General features: G+C 43.8%; 1 protein-coding gene across 3 annotated transcripts in view; it reads left to right on the plus strand.

Moving 5' to 3' along the window:
* The first annotated feature begins 15735 nt into the window (after positions 1-15735).
* Positions 15736-26796, plus strand: part of FAM107B (family with sequence similarity 107 member B) — a 70698-nt gene continuing 59637 nt past the window's right edge. Inside the window, exon 1 of one of the 3 annotated variants that reach the window (XM_025445051.3) lies at positions 15736-15890. The gene's annotated coding sequence lies outside the window, so the exon portion shown is untranslated. Of the gene's footprint in view, positions 15891-16410; positions 16562-26796 lie in introns of those variants that run through there. The other 2 variants (XM_025445050.3, XM_049100657.1) reach the window with 2 other exon arrangements.

Consider the following 26796-nt stretch of genomic DNA (forward strand, 5'->3'; position numbering starts at 1 on the left):
CAACTCCTGCTGAGTGCAGAGCCCAATGTGGGGCTCAATCTGAAGACCCTGAAATCATGACTTGAGCTGAAATCAAGAGTTCCTTAACCAAGTACACCATTCTGGCACCCCTCCATCCTTAGGTATTTACACAAGATAAATGAAAACAATGTCCTCACAAAGACCTGTATGAGATGTTTATAGCAGCTTTATTTTTCCAAAATAGGAAACAACCCATACCTTCATCAATTGTGAATGAATAAATGTGGTACATTGATCTGGTGGAATGCCCCTTGGCAATAAAAGGGCCAAACTCCTGATACATCCCAGAGCATGGGTGGTTCTCAAAGCACGATGTTAAGTGAAAGAAGCTGCCCAGAAAAGACTGCAAACTACCATTTATTCAACAGTCTGGAAAAGACATCACTATAAGGCAAAAAGCAGAGGAACCAGATGTGGGGAAAGTGTACTGATCCTAAAGCAGCAAAAGGTGACTTTCTCAGGTGATGAAAATACTCTCCATCAAAATTGTGGTGGTAGTTATATAACTGCATACATCTGTCAAAAGAGTAATTTTTAGAGCAGCCCAGGTGGCTCAGCGGTTTAGCGCCGCTTTTGGCCCAGGGTGTGATCCTGGAGACCCCGGATCGAGTTCCACATCAGGCTCCCTGCCTTCTTCTCCCTCTGCCTGTCTCTGCTTTTCTCTCTTTATCTGTCTCTCTCATGAATAAATAAATAAAATCTTAAAAAAAAAGGTAATCTTTACTGTATGTAAATTATACCTCAATTAAACTGATTTTTACAAATATTCTCAGGTACTGCATTTGAAAATCAAAAGTACTTAAAAAAATAGGACCCAAGATTCTTTGAGATCTCACTGTAGGTGATCTGTCTATAAACTTTTCTAATTCGAGGAATTAAGTTTTCTAACAAAGATTGTTATACATATTAGGATTAACCGACAAACATCAGTATTGCTTCCCACCACTGGAGATCAAGAAAGGAAATCTCCAAAGAGCCAGGGTCTGTCCTTTGGGGGAAATGGCCCTCAGATCATTTCAGGGAGCAGCCCTTAAGACAGAGATTTGGAAAGCCGTCATGTTGAACAGCAGTGAGGCTGCCAGCCTCAGCTCCAAGAGCACCTTGGGCTCTTTCCTCAGCATCTCCCTGAATGTTCCCAACTTAGTTTTCCCGACAGCCCTTCCCAGGACGTGGCTGTGTTCTGCTCTCCCTTACCAGGACAACCTTCTTTTGGTTTTCACCTGTCTTGCTCTGGGCTTATTGTTCTGCTTTGGTCTGCACTCAAATATAGATAAATGACTTCATGTTTCCTACCAAATGTGAAATTGTGATATGTTAAGCTTCACATGATAGAACATAATATTTCATGTTGTCATATTTGATATACAACGGTTTTTCTTTAAGTCTGTGTCTCCAGTAGTGCGTGACTCCTTTTCTGAACAAGACCGGAGTGCTCTCTCTCATTTTGTCTTTCAAGATTAAGAGTCCAGTGTCTTTCCCAGGGATCAAAACCAGAGGGCCCCACCTTCAGGTACAACTGCCCCCTCTTTACAGATATGCTTCTCTTAATTTGCAGCAACTGGTTAAAAGGAAAATAAGAAGGGGCACCTGGGTGGTGATGTTGGTTAAGCATCCGACTCTTGGGTTCAGTTCAGGTCATGATCTTGGGGTGGTGAGCTTGAGTCCCGGGTTGGGCTCCATGCTCCTCTGCTTAGGACTCTGGCTCCCTCTGCCTCTCTCTCACCCCCATCCCCCATGCTCTCTTTCTCTCTCTCTCAAATAAATAAATAAATAAATAAGTAAATAAATAAATAAATAAATCTTAAAAAAAGAAAAAGAACATAACAAGAATCACACACATGTCTCAACAGGAAGGTTTGTTTCCTGAGGCTTTAATTCACAGTGAAAACAGGGATTGACCTTCAAAAAAAAATCTTAAAATATCCCATGTCTCTCTCCCTGCCAATTTCCTTTTCCTCCCCGCCTCTCCATTTCCTCTTCTTCCCTCCCACCCTACTTGAGTCCCAGTCTGCTCTTCCCTCTTCTCACTCCCTTTTCTCTGTCCTTTCTTCTCTCACTTCTCCCTCCTGCTCCCATCTGCCCACCTGACCATCTTCTGTCAATTTTATATTTTGTATTTTCCCCACTCTCTTTGACTGTGATGAGGGACTCACGTGTATTTTTCATTAAGGCTGTTCTTATTTAATAAAGCTTGGTGTTCTCCGAGAAGCCTTGCAAAAGATCTCCACAAACTTGCCCACAGTATACTCACTGGGGCCTTCCACTTTTCTATGCCAGGCAGATGTAGGGAGGAACAATACCCTATATAGGGTTCTTGGGGTGGTTCCAGCTCATGCATATTCATATTTCCCACCTCATTAGTAGTCCCCCGGGCTTACTCTCTGTCATCAGGAGAGCGTGGAGAATTGTGGAAATCTCAATTAAGATAATGCCCCTTGTCTTTTCATTGGCCTTGATAGTTTTTGAAATACGAGTTTCCAATTGCTGCATAGAACTGCTAACCAGATTCTTTTCCTATATATAAAAGCGAGTCTTAAGAACAGTTATTTCTGCAAATGTGCAATGTGTCCTAAGTTCAGCTTTATCAAAATTCCCAATAAAGACACTCAGTTCTGCATTCCACAAGCAGATTGAAATCATTTTTTTAAAAAATAATGTTTCCAAGGACCTTTGCATAACACAGCAGGGAAATACCTAATATCTTAGAAAGATTTAAAATAATGACTATAAAAATGTTTAAGAGGGTTACCTGGTTGGCTCAGTTGGTCAAGCATCTGACTCTTGATTTTGGCTCAGGTTGTGATCTCAGAGTTGTGAGATTGAGTGCCCCATTGGACTCTATGCTCAGCACAGAGTCTGTTTAAGATTTTTTTTTTCCCCCTGGGGATCCTTGGGTGGCTCCGCAGTTTGGTGCCTGCCTTCAGCCCAGGAAATGGTCCTGGAGTCCAGGGATCGAGTCCCGCATCAGGTTCCCTGCATGGAGCCTGCTTCTCCCTCTGCCTATGTCTCTGCCTCTCTCTCTCTCTCTCTCTCTCTTTGTGTGTCTCTCATGAATAAATAAATAAAATCTTAAAAAAAATTTTTTCTTTCCCTCTGCTCCTCCCCCCTCCTGCATTCCCTCTGCACTCTCTCTAAAAAAAATAAAAACTAAAAATAAATTAAAAAATGAAAATATTTGAAGAGATAAGCTGTTAAGCTAAGTTTTTTGTGTGATTGTTTCATATAATTGGGAGGTGATATAATAATACTTTAAGTAATTTTATCATAGTGATTTTTAATATTATTCAACAAATATCTATAACTTCTCTTATGGAGCTAAGCCCCAAGAGGATGAAAATGCTGCCTGCCCCCAAGATCTATAAGGGAATTAGGGAAAAAAGATATGCACAAAAAATGGTAATGTATGACAGATAATAAGTTTGTTAGCTTCTTGAGTGTAGATACTGTGCCTTCCATTTATTTCGTTTAACCTATTCTTCCAAATCTAGCTCAGTCCTTGACGCACAGAGATACTTAATAATTGTGTTAGAAAAACTAAGTGTTATAAGAAGGAAAAAATGCAAACAATTAATGCAGATTACAAAAGTTAGGGAAGGTCTCACAGAAGCAAGACTTGAGCTAAAACTTAATATATTGGTAAAATTTGGATCTGTTAAAAGAGAGAAACAGCATTCCTGTCAGAGAAAAGAACATGGATGAGTTTCAGAGGTGGGGGCTAGTGTGTTGAGTAGGTGCAAGGAAAATTGGCTGGAGCAGAGCGTTCCCTCAAGGTTTAATGGTTAGAAGGCCAATAAAGATAATCACTAATCCTCTCAATACAGGATCATTCCCATCAGCTTATAAAGAGCATACCAAGAATTACACACAGACCTCAATATGCCATTAATTTCATCCATTTTTAAAAAGATTTTTATTTATTTATTTGAGAGAGAAAGAGAGTGCAAAGCAGACTCCCCGCTGAGCAGAGTCTCATGCAGGGCTTGATCCCAGGACCCTAAGATCATGACCTGAGCCAAAAGCAGATGGTTTACCATCTGAGCCACCCAGGCACCCCTAATTTCTTCCATTTTATTTTATTTTTTAAGATTTTATTTATTTATTTATTCATAAAAGACACAGAGGAGAGAGAGGCAGAGACAAAGGCAGAGGAAGAAGCAGGCTCCATGCAGGGAGCCTGATGTGGGACTCGATCCCAGGATCACACCCTGGGTCAAAGGCAGGCGCTAAACCGCTGAGCCACCCAGGGATTCCCAATTTCTTCTATTTTTAAAAACCAAACCAAACAGAACCTTTCTTGGCTCCATATTCCCCTCCCTAAAAAACACTGCCTATACCAGCTGCCTCTAATTCCTCTCCTTGACTCTCTCTTGGAATCCCTCCAGTAAGGCCTCCATGCCCACAGCTCCACCAGTGATGCTTGGGTGGATAAATCTACTAGTCAAGTCCCAGCCCCCACCTCCCTGGGCCTGGATCTGCCAGCAGTGTTTGAGACAGGTGAGCATTCTCGCCTCCTCAAATCACTGGCCTCACCTGTCCACCAGGACCCATACTATCCTGTTTTTCATTTTTTTCATTGGCCATTCCTCCTCAGTTTCTTGTGTCCACGCATCTCCCTGACCCCGAAATGTTGGGGTGGCCCAGGGACCAGACCTCAGTCATTTACTAGGTGATATATGAAATCTCATGTTCAGTATCATATGCCCGCTGATGACTTTTAAGTTCATAGCTCTGGCCTGGCCCATCACTCTTAGCTATAATCTCATATCCAACTACTTGTTGGTATCTTTAGATCATTCAGGGCATCTCAGATTTGGCATACCCCAAAATGAACTCCTGATATTCTCTCCCAAAGTAGTTTCTCTCATAGTCTCCCCTTCTTAAAGAAAGGGAATTCCATCCTTTCATGTCTTCATGCCAAGATTTGGGTGTCACCCATGACTCCCCCCTCTCCTTCCACATCTAATCCATTAACAAATCCCGTTGACTCTACCTTCAAAATATCTATCATGTGGCTATTTCCCATTACTGGTTCAAAGCACCACCTTCTCTCTCTTGGATTAATACAAAAGCCTTCTTCTTTCTTCTTTCTTCTTTCTTTCTTCTTTCTTCTTCTTCCTTCAGATTTATTTATTTGAGAGAGAGTGCACATGTGCGTGGGGGGGAGGGGCAGAGAGAGGGAATTGCCAAGCAGACTCCCTGCTGATTGCAGAGCTACATGCAGGGCTCCATCTCAGGACCCATGCGATCACAACCTGAGCCAAAACCGAGAGTTGGATGCCCAACTGACTGAGCCACCTAGGCACCTTGAAAGCCTTCTAAGTGCTCTTCCACATTTGCTCTCCTGCAGTCTGTTTTCAACCCAGCAGCCTGGTGATCCCTTTAAAATGTGCATTAAACCAGGTCTCTCTTCTGCTCTGAACCTCCCAGTGGCTTCCCAGCTTACTCAGAGAAAAAGCCAGCCTTTCTCTGCAATAGCCTACAGGGCCTTATATCCTCTGTTCCTCTATCCATCCCACCTCCACTTGCCTCTCTGACCTCATCATCTATCATCCCTCCTTACTCATGCTCTTGAGCCACACTGGCCTCCTGCTATGCCTGGAATCTGCCATGCGTGCCAGCCTCAAGACCTCTGCATTTGTTATTCTAGTTGCCTAGAGAGTTTGTCCTCCAAATGCCTGCACGAGGAACTCCCTCATGTCCTTCAGGTGTTTGCCTAAATGTCACTGTCCCAGAGAAACCTTCCCTTGCTATTCTGTTTAAAACCACAAATTCCCACCATGACTTTCTATACCCTTCTCAGCTTTATTATGTTTTTCTATAGCATAGCAATAATGAATGCTATCAATATACTATATGCTTTTCTATTTTTCTTTTTTCTTCCTTCATTCCTTCTACCCCCTGTTTGATTCCTTCTTTTAGAATATACATATCATAATGGGAGGGATTTTTTAATGTTTTGTGTACTATTGTATTCTCAGGGAGTAGAACAGTTCCTGGAACAAAGAATGTGCTTGAGAAATATTTGTTAAATAAATGAGTAAACCTGCACCTTACTAGTGAGAAAACTGAGTCTTAGAGAAATGAATAATTTAGCCAAAGTCACTCAGCTGGTAAGCAGGGGATCTAAGACGCATAATCACATCTGTTGGACTGTGAACTGAACCACTGTAATATTTGGCTCTCTGTAAGCAAAGTAAGCATCTTTATCTTATACAAGCTATGCCACTCTTCAAAGCATTTTGTATTTTGTCATTTGATGACTTCTCTATGAAGTGAAACATTTGATTTTTTTCCTATCGTTGGGAGTTCAAACTTGCTCAAAAGTAAATAAGGACAATAAAAGAAAATATGAATTCTAAAACCACATGATTATAGATTACTAAAAATTTTACTTTGTGATTCAGTTCTATTTTGATAAGATAGGAAAAATCAGGAACTAAATTAATCATCCAAAGTAGTACAGTAGATCAGAAAAACCTCATAAAAGAAGAAATATTGTAAGTGAATATTGCAGTGAATGTGGAATACATATATCTCTTCAAGGTACTGATTTTATTTCCTTTGCATATATACTCAGAAGAGAGATTGCTGAATCATAAGGAAGCTCTATTTTTAAGAAAACTATTTCTTAAAGAAAGAAGTAACTGAATTTTAAGAAAAGAAAAGCCAATGCTCTGAATTAGAGGGTGAAAGCATTGTATAATTTGTTACACTGGATTAGCCTGGTGGATGTGGCCTACGGGAGGAGCTATGGCTTGGACAGTAGTGTTTACTGTGTTTACTGTGTGGGGCAAATGGAAGGAGAAGAGTATCTTGGGTGTCCACTCAATGAGTACTAAGTATCTGTGGTCTGGGCAGAATTTGATAGAAATGAAGAAGAAAATGGGAAATTGAGAGAAATAATAGGGAAAGTAATGGCTTGGTTTTGTGAGCTAAGTGGATGTAGGGCCTGAGAGGAAATGAAGATTTTCCTAATGTCTGTGGGTTCAAGACCATCAAGCGTCCTTTTCGTAAGGTGGCAGGCATATGGTAAGTGGGGAAGTTAGGAGTGAAAACAGTTCTGCTTTTCTTTTTAATTTTTATCTATTTATGATAGTCACAGAGAGAGAGAGAGAGGCAGAGACACAGGCCGAGGGAGAAGCAGGCTCCATGCACCGGGAGCCGACTTGGGATTCGATCTCGGATCTCCAGGATCGCGCTCTGGGCCAAAGGCAGGCGCCAAACCGCTGCGCCACCCAGGGATCCCAATTCTGCTTTTCATTAGTCCCACTGATGAACTTTCTCTCAAAGAGATTAAGAAGATCTCTAACTGAGCTAAGAATTGTCATTAGCAAATAATTCTTAAAATCAATTTCCATATGAGGCTCCTGGGTGGCTCAGTTGGTTAAGTGTCTGCCTTTGGCTCAGATCATGATTCCAGAGTCCTAGGATGGAGCCCCACATCAGGCTCCCTGCTCAACACGGAGTCTGCTTCTCTTTCTGCCCCTCATCCTGCTCATGCTGTCTCACTCTCTCTCTCTCAAATAAATAAATAAAATCTTCTAAAAAATAAGTAAATAAAACCAATTTCCTTAGTCCTAGATTCCTCCCATTCCATAAGAAAATTCCAATTGCTCATCCAATTCATTGAGAATTTATGGGACTCTCCAGATTTCCTATTTAATCCTCAGTTGGTTGTATTTTTGTTGGAATGTTTCCATTTCATCTAAATTTTCAAATAAAGTTGCTCATAGTGTTTCTGTATTCACTTTTTATTCAGCATTTTCATTCCTAATATTTTTTTACTTGTTTTCTGTGTGTCTTTGTCCTACATCATTTTGGATAGAGATTTGTCAATTGTATTGGTCTTGCAAAGAAAAAATTTCTTATATTTATTTGTTCAACTCTTTCTCTTTTCCTTCCTTCCTTCCGTCTTCTTTCTTTCTTTCTTTCTTTCTTTCTTTCTTTCTTTCTTTCTTTCTTTCTTTCTTCTTTCTTCTTTCTTCTTTCTTTCTCCCTCCCTCTTTCTCTTTCTTTCTTTCTTTCTTTCTTTCTTTCTTTCTTTCTTTCTTTCTTTCTTTCTTTCTTCTTTCTTTCTCCCTTTTAAGTGGTTGTTTATGCTGTGATATGGATGATAGCAGATGGCACAAGCAGTTGTTCTAGAGAGAAATGACCTGGGGAAAGCAAGTGCGTGTCAAAGTACTGTTTCCTGCCATGTGTCTCAGCTGTTAACTTGCAAAAGGGTGGTCATTAGGGAAAGCTGGAACCAGGACAGGGCAGGTTGTCCTGAGCAAGGAGGGTGCTGTCTGAGAGGTGAACAAGGCAGAATTACAAAACACTTCCAGAAATTGCCTTCAGTTGCCTGAAAAGGACTCTGTCCTGTTATTCACTCTGCCCTTTTCCTTCTAAAGTTTAACTCTATCAACATTATCCAGCAAAAGCTAACATTAGTTAGAATTTTAATTCATGTTAAATTGTAGTGGGACAACTAAAAGGATGTTATCACCCAAAGAGCATTTTTTAAAGCCCAGTAATTCTTAGCATTTCTAATGTGTGAGTGATACCATTCTCTAAGCAGAGTTAATAAGCAAACCTTCTCTGGCAAGATTTAACATTAGTAGCAGTTTGGACTTTAGTTGTAAGCTCAAAGTGGATAGAGCAGTCTCCTATCTAGCAAAGCCTGGACAGCAGCAGAAATACCATTAATGCTAAAATTTCCATATAGGAGAAACGTGATGTCCGTCTCTATGTATATAAAAGTGCCATAATTTTCTCCAAGTTTTTATTTAAATTCTAGTTAGTTAACATTTAGTGTAATATTAGTTTCAGGTGTAGAATTTAGTGATTCAACACTTAACATACAACAACCGGTGCTCATCACACTAAGTGCACTCCTTAATCCCCATTTAACCCATCCCCTTGCCCACCTCCCCTCTGGTTACCACCAGTTTACAGAAGATATAGACAGATATAGATATGGATATAAATCACTATAAAACCACTAACCATTAAATCTAGAAGAAACAGCCTTCAGTGAATGTATATGAATATATGTATATGAAAAGCATTTCAGAAAGAAGAAAAGAAAGTTGGAGAGAAATGTAGAATGTTCTCAATGAATTGGCCATTTGTTTTACACAATAGTTATTTGAATTAGTAAACATATAGGAATTATCTTTATTGTGCTCAAATATGAGATGGTTTGTTTACTCATTACTATCTACTGTTAAGATATCATATTTTTGACAGGATGAGGGTTTGAGGATTTTTCTCTCTCTCTTTGCTTTTTAGAGATTTTTGTTTTAAAATACAGGAAGATCTCTCAGGAAATCCTCTTTTCTGGTGCTGGATTCATGCGAGGAAAAAGACATAAAACTCAGATCTTCACATCATTCAGGAGTTGTTTATGTGGCTAACAGCTGTTTCTCTTGATTCTTAGGTAATATTTTTTAAAAGATTATATTTATTTATTTGAGAGAGAGAGGATGAACAAGCAGGGGGAGGGGGAGAGGGAGAAGCCTGAGATGGGGCTGGATCCCAGGACCCCAGGATCATGACCTGAGCTGAAGGCAGATGCTTAAACGACTGAGCCACCAGGTGCCCCTCTTAGGTTATATTTAGTTAGATTTTAATCACTATTTTATAAAGTCCCTCTGATTTTAAAATTATCAATAGCAAAGAGCGAATGTTTTGTAAAAACTAAATTAAACGTTTTAGGCAACACATTGATTAGAAAATTTGAAGTTAAACTCTTAAACTTTAAACTCCTTAGAAAGGGCAGGGGTTTAGTTACATTACAAATTATAGCTTTGTTGTAGAGTTTGCAAAATGCTTTGTAGCAGATTCACTACTAAAGGGGATAAAATTCATTTTTATTATTGGTCCTATTAGCATATTTAATGAAGTGGCTCCACTCTTGTTCACAAATGCTCATGCAAAGAGGCTATTTTGATGTAAGACCTCATGATGTTGTTTACAGTACATTCATTTTGACTTGGGTCTTTCTTCTGATCTTTCCTAGATCCTACTAATTTTAAAAGGTACGTACATCTAGCTATGCTGTGAAGTGATTTTGCAGAGATAAGGAAGGTCTCAAGCCCATTGACCTTAAGATAGGGAGGCGATCTGGGTCAGGCTGGCCTAATCACACTAGCACTGTAAAAGAGTCTAGGAGCAGAGATGGAGAGAGATAGAGGTTAAGGGAGGCAGAGATAGGAAGCATGAGAAGGATTTGATGTGTCTTTGCCAACTTGATAATGGAAAGAGCCCCATGGTAAGGCACATGGACAGCCTTTAGAATCTGAGAGTGGATCTTAGTTGACAGCCAGAAAGGAAACAACAAGGAAACCTTAACCTTGGTCATACATACTGGACAAACTGGACAAACGAGGAACTGCGTTCTGCCAAGAGGACCTTTGCGGTCCAGATGTGATGGGCCATGGGCTCTGCCAAGTTCTTGATTTTGGCATGGCGGCGGGGGGGGGGGGGGGGGGGGAGACCTTGAGCAGAGAACCCAGCCAGGCCATGCCTGAAGAAAGTGAAGATGAGCTGATCTATGGGTACTGTCTGAAGTTGCGAAGTCTGTAGTAATTGGTTATGTGGCAAGAGAAAACTAATACACTGGTGTGGAATTTGGTTAAGCTTAGCTTGTTTAGAGACCTAACGCTATTTTTACCTCTAGTCTCATTCTTACCTGAAAGCCAAAACAAATAAACAGAAATCAAGTATTTACTCTGATCTATCAATTCAGGACATGAAGCCAGTACCAATTTATGGAACCTGTTATTATGAGCTTTATGTTCAATTGCACGTGGCTTTTGGCTTGTTTATAGATCAGAATGATATCCCTTGAGACTACCATTCTCAGTTGTCACAGTTACCCTCCACTCTGGTTCCTCAACTCCAACTTGGGGGAAGATTCTTTGCAGGGATGACTGCCACAATTCCTCCTATCCTTGGATCTGGGTGCTCAGGTCCCTATGTAATGTGACCACTGCTTTTACCATCAAGGGGTGGGGGCTATTTCCCTGAACCTCGGATTAGGGCTGGCTCTGTGCTATTTTTGAATGCTAGAATGTCACAGAATGACCTGGTGGCTAGACCTCCTGGGGCCCTACTGCTTCCTCTTTCACCCTCTTGGACACAGCTGCCCCGTGAGGAAGTCTCAGGGATCCTGCTGAGAGGCTATGTGGAGGGCCTCTGAGGCACCCATGTAACAGCTCTAGGTAACATCTGGACTTTGAGGCCACTGGGGACATGCTGGGCCTTGGCAGGCCTCCCAACGGACGTCAAACATGTGACAGAGCCTGGCTAAAACCAAATGGAGCAGAAAGAAGCTAATCCCAGCTGAGTGTGGTCCCCGTTGCCAGACCCTAGCATTGTGAGCAAATCATTCATTCTTATCTACTAAGTTTTGAGGTAATTTATTCTACAGTAATCGTTCACTGATACAGATATTAAAGAACATGACTTTTACAATACTATTTTAAAATTAAAATTTTATTTTTTTAAAGATTTATTTATTTCAGGGAGAGATTGAGAAAGAGGGGGAGAAAGAGAGAGAGAGAGAGAGAGAGAGGCGGAGGGAGAGAGGAAAACAAGATTCCTCGCCGAATGTGGAGCCTGACAAGGGCTTGATCTTCCAATGGGGAGATCACAACTTGAGCTGAAACCAAGAGTTGGATGCTTACAACTGGGCCACCCAGGGGCCCCTAAAATTTTATTTCTTTTTTAATGGATTATCTATTTGAATGTCCGCATACACAGTACAAAATTTAAGATACAAAAGAGAGTATACACATAAAATGAATTTCCAGCCTTCACGGCACTGTGAAACCTTTCTCATCTCTCTGGAGCTCTTCAGGACAATAGGTAGGGCATAAAGGAACAATTTCAAGAGTATACATAGGGAAAAGTGACCAAAGTAGGAGCTAAAGAACATCTTATTCCAAATTGATTTGCGTTGTTTTACTTCATGCCCCAGATGTTCATCACTGCTTTCTTCAGTTTTCCTTAGGAATAACTTTAAAAGGCCTCTAGATGTGAAAGCAACAATGAGGTTAAAGTTGAGTGCATGGGCGACCTTGTGGGTAAGTGTTATAGGATAGGAAATTATCATCCACGTTTTCTAGTAATGTCAGGTTAGGGACTCTATGACCAACATATTAAGTGACTCAACCCTTCAGAGGAGTATTTTCTTTATATTGTATTTGGAGAAGGCAAGTGGGGCAGCCCCGGTGGCTTAGCGGTTTAGCACGGCCTTCAGCCCAGGGCCTGATCCTGGAGACCCAGGATTGAGTCCCGTATCGGGCTCCCTACATGGAGCCTGCTTCTCCCTCTGCCTCCTCTCTCTGTCTCTCATGAATACATAAATAAAATCTTAAAAAAAAAAAAAAAAAAAAAAAGCAAGTGAAAGGTCCTTGATGTCTGTCGCCTGATAATCCGTGTCATCCCAGGAGCAAGAAACCCAAGCAGAGCACAGGAGGTGCCTAGGCCACTGACATTTCTTGGAGTCCTGTCCACATCCAGAATGTGGAATCTGTAGAACATCATACCTGGGCTGAGAGTTGGTGTGACTTGGCATAACCCTGGGAAGTCTACTAGTGCCCTGAAAATCTAAATGTATTCATTCTACAAACATCTACCATGTACCCACTATATTCCGGGCACTGTTGGTAGATGGTATGGGTACAAATATAAATATCACTCTAGTTCTTAACCTTAAAGTTCTTACTTCTGAGCTCTATCCATAGGAGCCCCAAACCAAACTGGATACTTGATCCTACCTGGATTAAAATTCCCCTAAGGTTCCCAGAATGTGAAATATTCAGCCCAAAACAGTAGATTCAGTAAGTGGGTATTGGTGTCTTTTCTTTTAAGAAGGCTTTGACTCAAGAAGTTCAAAGATATATTTCATCTCCTCTTACTGTTTTTGTTTAAATTATGTTTTGTGATACAAGGGTAGGCTTGTATCTTAGTGATGGCTAAGAATCTGTGGGCATTTATACCCCAGGCTATGGAATGAGCTACATATTCCTCTCGGAGGGCAGAGGAAATGCTATGTGGTCGCTTCTCACATCCAGACACTCTACCTGCTGTCCTAGCATCTTAGAAGTTTGCTTCAGGCTGCTAGAAGGGGACATTACAGGCTCACTGGTGGGTTAGTGCTTTTCCAAGGTTAGAATCTAGAATTTAATGCATGCTCAGGCTGCCATGATAGTGGCTTAAACAACATTTATTTTCTCATAGTTCTGGAGGCTGGATGTCCATGAGTAAGATGCTGGCAGGGTTGGTTTCTGATGAGGCTTCTTCTTGGCTTGCACATGGTTGCTTTTTTTTGGCTATGTCCTCACATGACCTCTTCTCTGAGAAGTCTCTAGTGTCTCTTCCTCTTCTTGTAATGTCACCAGTTCTACAGATTAGGTCCCTACCTTTATGACTTCATTTAACCTTAATTACTTCCCTAAAGGCCTTATCTCCAAATATAGTCACATTGAGCATTAGGGTTTCAACATATAAATTTGTTGGGGTGAGGGGGAGGGAACACAATTCAGTTCCTAACTATGTTAAGCATGAGGGTGTAAAGATATATGTATCAAGCATAAACTCAGTTCAAGGAGGACATATATTGGGTTGCCTCGGTGGCTCAGTGGTTGAGCATCTGCCTTTGGCTCAGGGCAGTATCCCAATGTCTTGGGATGGAGTCTTACATCAGGCTCCCCAAGAGGAGTCTGCTTCTGCCTCTGCCTACATCTCTGCTTCTCTCTCTGTGTCTCCTCTTTTTCAAAGACAAACCTTTGAATAAATAAAATCTTTTTTTTAAAAAAAGGAGGACATATATTTACTGTAAAGCACAATAATTACCAGGCTCTGCCAGGCATGAGATGGGAGAGAAGGTCCATCCAGTTTGAACAAATGAGGGAAGTCTTTTCAGAGGAACCTGGGCCTCAGAGAGGAGAGGAACCTTGGGGGGTGGAGTGGGGTGAAGGTATGCTAGGCAGAGGGGAGGTGTGTGGAAGAGCATAACAGGCTCTTCCTTCAGTCCTTATATTCACAGAGCAGGGTCATTCAGCAAATATAGCACTCTGGTTGAGTGAAGCTCTGTGGTTGTCTGGGGGATGTAAGAAGGACACATAGGAGAGGTCACATGATATCAAAAAGTATACTACCTTATGGGGTACTATAGCAAGGGGCTTGGACTTGATTATGTAGTAGGAATTGGGTATTTGTTGAAGGGTTTTAACCTGAGCAGATTTGCACTTGGGAAGTTCACTGAGAAGCAGTTTGGAGGAAAAAATTGTGTGTGACTGGAAGCTGGGGTCAGTTGGGAGGCCAGTGTGATGACTGACACCAAAGGCCAACTATGGCAGTATTAGTGGGATGGAGAGGTGGGCATCTAGGCCTCCTGCAGGATTCCTAGAACTTGGGATTGGCTCCCAGGTCCTAGGATCCTGGGCTGGATCCCAGGTTCTGGTTTGGCGACTGGTAGACCCTTTGTTAGTTACAGAAACAATACAATGCAAGGACTGGGAGAAAAGAAAGGTATGTAGGAAACACTATGGATAAAGTTCACACAGGGCAGTTTCTCGGGCTGGGAAGGAACTGCTTTCTCTCTAAACCCTGTATCAAGTGATTCCACCCCTCAGTGGGCTTCAGGGATCTAGGGCTGGTCAGGCCATTTAGAGCTTGTGGCTTTAGAGCATCTTTGGAGTTAAGTTATTCGTTTACCAAAATCTGTAATTGATATGACTGTTCTTTGTGATAATGACCCAAGCTGTTTTAGTCAGAAAAATTTCCCAATTAAAAAACAAAACAAAACACCTCATTCATCTGTTGCCAAGAAAATTAAAAAGGTTTTGATCTAAAATCCACCAACCTGCTGTCCTCCTTTGCTACTCTGAATTAGATATTTCTCTTTTTTGTTCTATGTCCTGATTCAGGTGCATGGTAACCTGAGAGTCTTAGGGTTGGGCAGAGAAGCAATTTACGGTAGGAGAGCTGTAAATAAGGAAAATCAGAGAGGGGGTAAAAAGGAGGTGAGACAAACCTTTCCTCCTGGCGCACAAATTAAATCCCCAATGACTCTTTGATGAGTGGGGACAGGGAAGGAGTAGGAGTAAATTTCCTGGTTTGACAGTAAATTTATACAATTAGTACAGATCTGCTTCCTCTTCCTCCCCGATTCCTTTTGAGTTTTCTCCTGTGACGTATTTTCAGGATTTCAATGGGGACAGCCTCGCTAAGCCTCACAAGCATGGATTGGAGATGGAGGCCGGACACCCACCAGCCCAGCACGTGAGAGAGACAGAGACGGAGACGGGGAGGAGAGGGAGGGAGAGAAGGGTCTTTCCCTGTGGGCTTCCTGACCCTACTCCCGCCACCTTCGAGTCCCCATTTCTCTCTCTCGTCTGGGGACACTTAGGGTTTTTTTTTTCTCCCAACATTGCCTCTCTTCTTTGCAAGTGCCTGAAGCCAACCGGACCCAAACAGCAGAAGGGAAACCTCCCGGAACCGAATCCTCGGACTTTCTCCGAGGACCCGCGGGGCCGGGGGCGCGCTCCCCTCGGGGCCGCCGCGAGTCCCGAGCGCCGAGCCCGCAGCCAGCGCGGCGGGGCGGGCCGGGGCGGGGCTTCCGCCGCCCGCCCCGCCCCCGCCCCATCGCCCCGCCCCCGCCCCATCGCCCCGCCCCGCCCCGCCCCGCCGCTTAATTCGGACGCGCGGGGCCGCGGGGTGTGAAAGAGCCGCCCTGCGCCGGACGGGCCGCGCCGCCGTCGGAGCCGCCGCCCGCGCCGCCTCGGGGCCGCCCAGAGAAGCCGGGCCGCTGGGCGCCGCCGCGGCCGCCCGCAGCGAGCGCCGGGGAGGGAGCCGCGCGCCTTTGTGAGCGCGCCGAGGTAGGTTCGCCGCCCGCACTTACTTTGCACACAAAGACTGGGAGCTCGGGGGAGGCGGGTGCCCGCCCCGCGGAGACCGCGGAGACCGCGCAGCCCGACCCCCGGCCCGAGGGACCCCGGGCGGAGACGGCGGCCGGCGTCCCGCGTCCCCTCCCCGGCGCCCGGCGCCCGCGCGGCGTGGGCGGTGGGGCGGGGGTCCCTGCGTGCGCCGGAGGACGGACACGCGCCGGGCGACGGGCGACGGGCGTGCGGGGGGCCCGGGGGCGGGGCCGGGGCGGGGCGGGGCCGGCGCGTGGCCCCCGGCCCGAGGGGCGCGGGGGGGCGGGGGGCGCCGCGAGGAAGGGGAGCCCGGGCGGCCGCTCAGCTCGGCTTATTGTTGCCTCGTCGGCCCTGAAAATGGAGAGACCCTGCCCGCCTGCCTGCCTGCCTGCCTGCCCGCGTGCCCGCCCGCCCGCCTGCCCGCCTGCCCGCCTGCCTGCGGCGGGATGCGCGGCCAGATGCCGAGCCCCCGGCGCCCCGTCGGCCCCGCGCTTTGCGGACGCGCCCGGGGGGGAAGCAGCCGGCTGCGGGGCCGCCGCGAGCCGGGGCCTGGCCAGACAAAGGAGGGGCCGCGGGGGGCTTGCCCCGCCGCTATAACGGTGACCGGCGCCCTGTTGCCCAACAGTCTGCAAGTAGTAACTTTTCCATTTTTGACTCCTTTACGCTCCCTTCCCTTGCAGTCAACCCAGCATATGGGGTGGCGTCTGCGGCCCAAGTAGTCCTGAAAATTGGGTTCCCGTTAATTTCTCCCTTCGGGTCCCTTGGGGATGGCACGGCCGCGTATGGCCAAGTTTTGACATGCTGCCTCGGGCATGGTAACAGCCCCTTCTGAAATGTGAAAAGCAATCCTGTTTGAGACGATAAATTGCAGAGGTTAATCTCTGAGGCAACACACCATACCCTTCCTTCCTCAAAAAAAAAAAAAAAAAAAAATCAGTAGAGCAAAGTTATTTGATTAGAATGAGTGTGATATTTAAGGGAAATAACAGAAAAATGAAGTGAGGCTTGTTAGACTTTACATTCTTTACCTTGAGGAATTCTTGCTTACAGGTATGTTTTCTTCTTTGACCATGTTCCACGAGCCATTACTTTGGAGATGTTAGCTGTCCAAGTAGCTTTAAGTTGAAATAGTATTTGGGGTGCCTGTCTGGAGATTCCTTAGTGTTAGTAGTTTCAGGTTTAAAACTTTTAATTACAGAATTATGTATGTGTATTATAAAATTGAAAAGAACACAGAAAAGAAGGTCACTTATGTCTACCACCCAAACACACCCAGAGGTTGAAGGCATCTTAGCCTGATTCATGGCTTGGCAGCCACAGTGTGATTGTGTGAGGGAGAGAGAGAGAGAGAGAGTGTGTGTGTGTGTGTGTGTGAATAAAGGAAGGAGTTACAGATTCTTAGCCTTTAGCATTCACATCAGACTGAAATACATCTAATAACCATAGTCTACAGTAGTGGTTTGCCACTTTTCACATAGGATTAATACCAACAAGTTGTCTGAATAGTATTTTCTTATAGCCTAACAAATAACTACCTGCATAAAAGGGAGAAGGGAAGAAACAGGAAAAAAACAGGTACTTTCCACTTAATTTGGAAGAATGAACCGGCAGAAAAGTTTTAGGGACTGTCCTTTCGAATTCAGGAGTTTTGGATTGATCATTTTTTAAGAAAAGAAATATTTCAGCTTTTAAAATATTTAAAAAGTAAAATTCTGTGATTTATGAGAAATATGTGGTGGAAAGGCACCCTTTTTGTAGAACACGGAATGACAGAGATATTTGATAGCCAGATAACGTGTTTACTTCTGAACATTAAAAAAAAAAATTTCCCTGAGTAGTGAGTGGTTTCAAGTGCCTGTGTTCTGTTAAAAAAAAAAAAAAAAAAAAGCCAGAAAACAACACATTATTCAACCATAGATTTGTCATTGAATGCTTTTGTTATTACCTACGTTTATTTTCCACTTGTAAAATCTTCGGACATTTCATTTCTCCAGTTTCCACTTGTAAAATTTTTGGACATCTTCATTACTCCATGCAAAGTGTAGAGGTCTTGGAGACAACTGGAAGTAGATTGATCATGAGGATGATGCAATACTCTTCGAAGTTAGAATTTACAGGAAGGAAGTTGTGGCCTTATTCTATTAGGTGCAATCTTCGTTCCTGTTCCTGACTTGGGGCTCCTTAATCTGGGTACATGCATACAGGGAGCTTTTGCCATGCAGTAGACACTTCTAAGTCAGCATGTGAAGTATATGGTGCAAAGTATGTAGTGGGCTGTAATGATCAGTGTTCCTTCAGAAACAAGGGGATCCTGCCACATGCAAAAGTCAAAAGAAACTCAAAAAACATCAGAATTTTTAGATATTATTTTTCAACCATCCTGTGGCCTTGGACAACACTGTAAGCAATGTAAGCCCACCTGGAATAGAGGTCAGAGTTGAGTAGCTTTGCCTTTTTTCTATAATGTTGCTTCGTGGGGAGGAGAGAAAAGTTTGGGAGTGGCCCAGTGTCATGGACTTGGCTATGGCTGTTTGCGATGGCCAGCCTCTTGCCCCAATGGGCCGCAGAATCCATTCTTCAGGTGTTTAAAAGTAGACCTGGTTTGTGTTTTAGAGAAGTGCTATGAGAAGTCCTCTTCCTCAGCTGTGGTAGGCTGGATATTCTTATCCTTATCTTTGTTTTCTTAATTGTTTAAAATGTCACAAGTAAAGGTGGAAAAGATTTACACTGATTTTCTTTGGGAGTGGTTGCGGGGTGGAGGATTTTTCTCTGAAAAGAGGGACTCCAGTAGATTAGTAATGTGGCTTTCGTGTTATTCATGATGTCTTGTCTGCACTTTATTCTCTCCAGGATTCTGTGTGCAGAATGTTTTTTAAAATGGGTCAGGACATTTGGTTCAGTAAGCTCTAGATTTCAGGCATTGGTAGAAGTCCCCATATATGTTGGGGAGTGAGTCTAGAGAAAGTAGCTGTGGGCACTGGCCCATTTTTGCAACTCATTTTGGGCGTGTGTGTTGGGGAAGCTTTGGTGCTGACGAGAAGTCTGTGTGCACAGCTCAGGGCCATGTAGTGCTGGGATGTCCTGATGAGGCTTCATTTTCTTGTATAATTTCCTTGTCTTATCTTGGCCTATTTTTGCTTTTCCTTTGTGAAGGCAAGTCATTTTTCTCCCCTTTTCCTAGTGCGGAAAGTGCTGGGCCTTATCTATCTGAATTTTTCCTTATGCTCAATACTTAGGGAACTCAGCTGAAAAGGAATTGGAGCTTTTACCCACCTGATATTATTTATTTCATTTCGCATCAATAAAATAAATAATTTGGCAAGCTGATGTAGGTTGCCATTTAGCCATGGTAAATAGGGGCTGTTTCTAAGACTGGTGGGGGAGCTTTTGCTTTTCATTCACTCCTTCATTTAACAGACATTCACATAGAGCCTCTTCTGTGCCCGGGGATTGGCCTAGCATGGGGTGTATTGCAGTTGACAAGACTGATGGGGGGGGGGGGGGTCATGTCCTCATGGCAGGGTAGGTGTGGACAGTATTTAAAGGACTGCACAAAATGACACAAAAGTTGTTTAATGACTGCGGCTCCTGGGTCAGTGAAGCCTCTGCCTTCAGCTCAGGTCATGAGCTTGGGGTCCTGGGATTGAGCCCTGGGTTAGGCTCTCCTGCTCAGTGGGGGAATCTGTTTCTCCCTCTCCTTCTGCCCTCCCCACTGCCACCTGCTTATGCCCTCCCCTCCCCCCCAATAAACAAAATCTTTTAGAAAATTTCTTAAAAAGTTGTTTACTGACAGTCATGGTAAGGGCTGTGAATTAAGGTATCTGAGAGTATGATGTAAATCACAGCTAAAGCTAAGGGGTTGGGTTTCTGATTTAAAGGTGAAGGCCCTGGAGAGGCGTGGGAGGGAAATGAGTGTCATTTGCTCAGGGCTGATCAGTTTAAGAGTCTGGTGGCAGGGGCGTGGCTGAATACAGGAAGAGGACTGTTCATTTTTGTCTCAAGTGTGGCTGCCTCGAGGTTGGGGCAGTCTGTAGTGTGGAATCCAGGAGAGAGGGAAACTCTGGTATTCTCGTGTTCTTGCTGGACATAGACGTCACAGCTGATGGCCCTTGGAAACCAATTGTGGTGGGGCCTTTTGGTCCTGAGCTGTTCCAAAGGCTTCCCAGGAGCCGAGGGCTGGTGTCATCCGGGAGGATGGGGGTAGCTGGCTACAGGTGTGCCCACCAGACGTTCTGGACAGATGAGAAGATAAGATGGGGTTTGTGGGGGAAGTTGTGGGAATTCTAACTTCATGCTTTTCAAAGTCTGGTGAACTGTGGGCAGGAGAACGAAGGGGAGAGGTTCAGAAAAAGGAAGTAAAGAAGAAAAAAAAAAGAAAAAAAAGAAAAGAAGAAATTTGCTTTAGCACTAGGTGACCGCGTTAGCTGTGTTACCAAAGATTTCAGTGGAGGGGAAGCAGTGGGCACCAAGCATTTGTGAAGCACTGGTCGTAGTCTGCTCTGTGGTGGTGCTGGGTGGGGAAGTGGGAGGGAGGCATGGTCTGGTAACAGTCATGTTCCACCTACACCCCAAAGTCTTGGGGTTCTGCGGTGTAAAAGGATACGCCTATTAAAAAAAAAAAGCACCCTTCCCCCACCTTTAGAGGCCATGAAACATCAGAGGCCTCTGGGCTGTGCACAGTGCTTTTTCCTGCTTATGCTTCTGTATCATGAGTTCAGTCATTAGGCCCACAAGTCTTAAATAGAAGGGATGTCTAGCGTACGTAGCCTTCTGGGGTGAGTATGTGTTGTGAAGTCTCCTCCAAAAACAGGATTGAGAAAATGCAGGTTATGGACCAGCTGTCTGCTTCCTGGCTGGTCGTAGGTACATGTGGTTTGGAGCGTTCTTGATTATCCTCTTTGTTGTCAATGCCCACTTGGGTTGCCCTGGAGCACCTATGGGGTGCTGCATGGAGCATACTCCATGAGAGGTAAGATGAAAACTCACATTTTATCCAAGTTTTTCAGGTACCTGGGCCTGTTGCATGCTAATGAGCTTATGAAACGACAGTTCTATTATAAACTGCGGTGTTAGGGACGCCTGGGTGACTCAATGGTTGAGCGTCTGCCTTCGGCTCAGGGTATGATCCCAGGGTTCTGGGATCGAGTCCCACATCAGGCTCCCTGCAGGGAGCCTGTTTCTCCCTCTGCCTATGTCTCTGCCTCTCTATGTCTCTCATGAATAAATAAATAGAATCTAAAAGAATAAAAAATAAATAAAAAATAAACTTCCTGTAGTGTAAATAATCAGAAGTTACTTATGAATGTCTCATGTGGATGAATTCAAATTTCCAGGAAGTTAAGAATGTTATTGTGGATATGTATATTTAGAAAGGCTTTACAATATTCATTTCCCTTATAACTTAATGTCATTTAAAATAGCTAAAGCTGTGGTCTTTATTTTTCTTGCTGTTTTTAATGGATGCACAGAGTAATATAGTGTGTGGGGGGACAGAGAGAGAGAGAGAGAGACACCTAGGTTTTTAAATTTTTCAGAATCCTAAATGCAAGCTTCTTAGTAGTATGATTTTTGAGTGGGTCATTTATTTCTGTTTTTCTACTTTCTCATCTGTAAACTGGAGGTAAATCAATCACCCTTGCCTACCTCATAGAGCTGTCTTGAGGGTGAGGTGAAGCTCGCATGCTTTATAGCTGGTGGAGGGCCCCATAACTCTTTAAGTTGTCATTTGAGGGACTCCCCTGTGGTTCTGTGGCACCCGGGTCACCCCGTTAGGACAGGGGTGATCTTTGAAGGCAGAGGAGGCAGAGAAGGATGGTGAAAATCCGTTGCATCATCCTTTATGTTCCTGCCAGAGTGAGAACATGTTACTCTGTGCTCATGGGATGAAGGCATCTTGAGTACCAAAGTGGCATACTTAGAGTTCTACCTGGATTATTGGCATGTTAACCTAGGAGGGCTTCCATATTCTTTTGTGAAATAAAATAACAATAAATGTGTAATAATATTTTTATTGTTACTAACTTACAATTCTGGAGGATTTCCTACCTGGCAGGCTAAGTGCTTTATGAGATCTCTTCATTCAGAAAGTATTTAAGTTTCCTCTTCCATGAAGTTTCCTCTATGCCAGGCTCTGTGCCAGACTCCGGGTATGTGACGAGGACAGTGGGCAAGACTGTCAAAATCCTTGCCTACATGGAGTTTTCACTATAGCAGGAAGACAGTATGTGATTCTAGGGAACAGCAATGCAATGAAGAAACCAATCAGGCGAAGGGGCTAGAGTCTAGCAGGGCAGGAAGTGGTGGTTTTAATAGGGCAAGGCCCATCTCGGAGGATAATTTGAGATCTTAAGGGAGGAACGGATGAACCTCGCCCCCATCTCTCTGTACAAATAACAGCCCAGAAGCGGGAGGAACTTGCTTTTGGGGAATGGCAAGAAGGCCCAGGTGGATGGAGCCAGTTGTGGATGTGGGGTGGGACATGAACTGAAGTCCGAGTGGACACTGGATTGTGTGGGGCCTGGAGGCCATGGTCTAGTCAGTCATGGGAGGGACTGCACAGGGAATGATAGAGCTTGGCCTTGAGTTCAACATACACCCCTTTGGGATGGAGTGCAGTGGTACCTGCAGAGGGGCCAGAATGGAAGTCCAGAGACCAACCAGTAGGCGGCTTTTGTGAGTCCCTGGGGATGTTGTGATGACTGGGAAAGAACTGGTGGGAACTGGTTGGGTACCTGATACAGTTTGAAGATGGAGCCATCAGAACTTGCTAATGGATTGGAGCTAATATTTGAGAGGGAACGGAGTCAGATATGACATCCACACTCACTTTTAGCCTCAGCGACTTCATGAAGGGTGGCGCCATTTATTGATCTGGGAAACCCTGGAGAGGGGTAAGGGGAGGATGATGTAATGCCCACAGCAGCCTTTGAGAGTCATATTGTTAGGATTCCCATTCCCGTTTCACAGATATAGAAGCTGATACCCAGAGAAGTGAAGAGTTTGCCCTGAAATGAGCAAAGCTGGATTAGGATTGGGATCCAAGTCTGATCCTTGCCCAAGCTTGCATTCTCCACCATTTCTGCTGTCCTTGGTAAAATATCTGAATTTGCTATTTTCACGGAGTGGTATGAAAATGCCTGTGCCAAGGCTTTGGAAACCTCTCTTTTTTAGATCAGTGTGGCTTTATCGAGGTGTAATTTACATTCATACACCTTGCCCATAGTAAAGTGTGCCGCTCTATAGCGCTCAGTAGATTATGCAGTTAAACGACTGTCACCCAGATTTTGGAGTCCATTCCTGTTGCCATCCGCAGTCTTAGGCAACCACGCATCTTTCTTCTGTCTCTAGAATGTTGCTTTTTTTAGACATTTCATCCACAGAGAATTGTACACAACGTGACCTTTTTGTCTGGCTTTGTCTTTGCAGTTCACCCACTGTTGCTCCATGCATCTTGCTTTTGAGGCATGTGTTTTTTTTTGCCTTTGTCAGAAAGAGGTGCTCTGTATTGATAAGAATGATTTCCACTGAGATGGGTCTTAAAGATGATAAAAATAGTAATAGCTGGCATTTACCGAGCGTTTACTCTTATGCCAGGTGTGGTGGTATTCATTGTCTTCTGTGATCTTCCAAGTGATGCTTTGAGGCAGGTAGCATTACTAGTGTTTGACAAATGAGACACTAAAGGATAAAGAGATTTTTTTTTAAGATTTTATTTATTTATTCATGAGAGAGAGAGAAAGGGAGAGAGAGGCAGAGTCATAGGCAGAGGGAGAAGCAGGCTCCATGCAGAGAGTCCGACGTGGGACTCGATCCCGGGTCTCCAGGATCACGCCCTGGGCTGAAGGCAGCGCTAAACCGCTCAGCCACCCAGGCTGCCCAGGACAAAGAGATTTAAAAACTTGTCCAAGGTTATGGTTGAGAGCTGGGAATCACACTTGGGCCTTCTCTCTCAGGACCATGTCTGTATTCCCTGTGTGGATAACACGTTTGACTTCCCAACTTTAGAAGGAGTTTGGGATCCCAATGGGAGTAATGCACTTGCCAGATAAATCCAAAATCATAGTTTTAAGGAGAATATTTGTACTGCATTTTTACTTTGACATTACCATATGGAAATTATAGCATCTTAACGTGATTTGTTTGTGAAGTCGCTTTCTTTTAGGTCTCCTGTTTGTTTTTCTGTTTTTGTCTTTTTTTTTTTTTTTTTTAGGTCTCATGTTTGGATGGCGCCAAATTAAAAACACATAATTATGTCATAAGACAGTGCTTGTATATTTGAGTAGTGTTTTAAATATTATATTTACCAGAAATGCCATTTTTGTACAAACTATCCCCAGGCTACTGCCTTATTAATGGATGGAATTTAATTAGGCATGATGCATTTTTCAAGATGTTTATATAATTATATTATACATTAATACATTTTTCCCCTCTTTGTAACAATTCTGTATTCAAACAGTGTTTTTTTCTATTCACATATAATCCATATTGGAGGATTTTGTATTCCCTATCGAAGAGGAATTCTTTGTGTATCCCCAATATTCTGAACATTTTCAAAGCATTTTAAACACCTCCTGTGTGTTTTTCTATTTACCTTTTTTTTTTTAAAGATTATTAAGTAGCTTGATAAGAGCTGGTTATATAATTTTACCCTCATGAGTAATAGCCTCTTTAGAATAGGACTAACTTTACACTTTGGTTTCTGTTGAGACACTTTTTACTGGCCTCCCAGCTTCCTGACTTTCTAAAACGGAATTACAGCATTGTTAAGCTAACTCTGTAGGTGTAGTACATCTTTCATTTTTAGGGATTTTTAATTATGGACCCAGTTTACTAGTTCAAAATAGCAAACAAAAAGGCCACTCTTTATTTTAGAATACCTGGTTTGAAGAGTGAAACAAATGAACAGTTTTGCATTTTGATCTAAAAAGATTTCCTTCAAATCTTTAAAAAGTCTCTATACAGTTAGAACCATGGGGGAGTCCGCTGTGTTTTAAAAGAAGATTGACCAGTAAAATGGCAGGTCTTTGAAACCGGTGAAAGGAGAGAAACCCTGTTCCGCAGCCATTGGGATAGTTTGGGCAGCAGCAGCAGCAGGTTAAAAGCCCTAGAACTTGAGCTAGAAACTCTGGGAAAGTCAGATTTGGGGGCGGAGTTAGAGACTCAGAAGGTGTGGTGAAGAAGCCGTATCTTCACTTGCCATCGCCGTCTGTTCACATTTACTGTTTGTACCCTGGCTGGACGGCACATTTCAGCTGCCGAGGCCACCAGTGTGCAGAGTTTGGAAGTTGGAAACAGGCCCCAACCTGTTTCTTTGTTCATCCCAGGCTGGCTTCTGGCTGGCTCTTTAGCCTTAGGGAAAGGGGATGTTATAGTACAAAGACAAATCAAATAAAACTAAAATTGCAACAAGTGAAAAGTGATGGAAATGGTGTGAAATGTGTGCCATTTGCATTATGTATGTTCTGCCTCCATTAGATAGATTTGAAAATAGATGAGAAACAAAAGGAAACTCAACCAAACTCTCCGAGGAGTAGAGGCAGGAGTGGAGAACGGCTGAAGAAAGCAAACGTGAAGTTGCCACTTGGGTGTTGCTTGTGTGTTTTCTCCCATTGCACAGGTAACTTGCTTGTTTCAGATGCTGGTTTTCCTGCTCAGAGCAGTGATTTTATGCTTTTTACATGATGGGTTTCAGATGGAGCTTGGGGCTGCTGGAAACCTATTGGCAAAACTTGTTCGTAGAGGAACCTGTCCATTTCCTCCCTAGGTAACCCCAGGAGCTAACTGCCTCTTGTTCTACCAACTGTGAATCTTCCGAATCTTACCTGCGAGTCTCCCCTTTCCGCATGGGGCTTGGTGAGGCCCAGCCATTGGTGCCCTGGTCTCCCTATGGGCCCTGCCCTTTCATTGTGGAGTGGCTGAACACACAGTTCCAGAGCATCAGATGGCAAGGTCTGGGAGAGGGCAGGGGTCTGTAGAACTTCCACCTGCCCGGGGTTGACCTCATGCCTAGTAGCTTAAAAAGGTCTTTTACAGTAAGTTTTTTTCAAACTGGCACCAGGATAGAGTCCAGACTTGCAATCTGATTATTACATCTCCCGAAGCTTTTAAACTCTGGAGCAGCTCTTCTTCCCCCACCCTTTTCTCCAGAGCTGTTGATTTGTTGAAGAATCAGGTCAGTTGTCTTGGAAAGTGGCCCACATTCTGGACTTGGCAGCTGGTTTTAACCTGTTCCACCAGTCTCTGTAATGTCTGTAAACTGGAAGTTAGCCCTAAAGCTTGATGAGATCCACGTCCAGTTGTTTGGGTGAGATCCATCTGTTGGTGGTGGTGGTGTGTACTTCACGTTGCATCATCTGAGAAGAATGTCTGGGTACCTCGGGGTGATACCGAGGCAGGTCACTGAGTTCACAGGGTGGCCTCTTAATCCTTTCATCGTGAATTTCTTATCTTCCTCTCCCCTGATGTCTGCTAACATCCCCTGGGGACTGTTACCCAAACTAAGGATTTCAGGACAGGTTGTTGATTCTTCTTTCTTCATGGACATGGACATGGTTAGGGAGAGTGAGGCGGAATTGAAACGGGCCAGGGGTCAGGGAATACCAGTGGTGTTGATGCAGCCTAGGGACATCCAGATGACTCTTAGAGAAGTAAAGATTGGTCTGGTTTCCTCCAGGTATCTCGGATATTTCCTGTCAGTACAGCTGATTACCATTGTTTTTTTTTTTTACGAGTGTTACTCCGTCAGGTTAATTGTATTGTAATCTTGCTTAGCAGCAGCATTAAGATCTGCCCTGTTGTTTACATAATGTGGGTGTAAACAACCTACCACCTATATTAGGAGATTATGGTGTGGGTTTATGAGACA

The sequence above is a fragment of the Canis lupus genome, chromosome 2 (assembly GCF_003254725.2).
Source record: "Canis lupus dingo isolate Sandy chromosome 2, ASM325472v2, whole genome shotgun sequence".
NCBI lineage: Eukaryota > Metazoa > Chordata > Mammalia > Carnivora > Canidae > Canis > Canis lupus.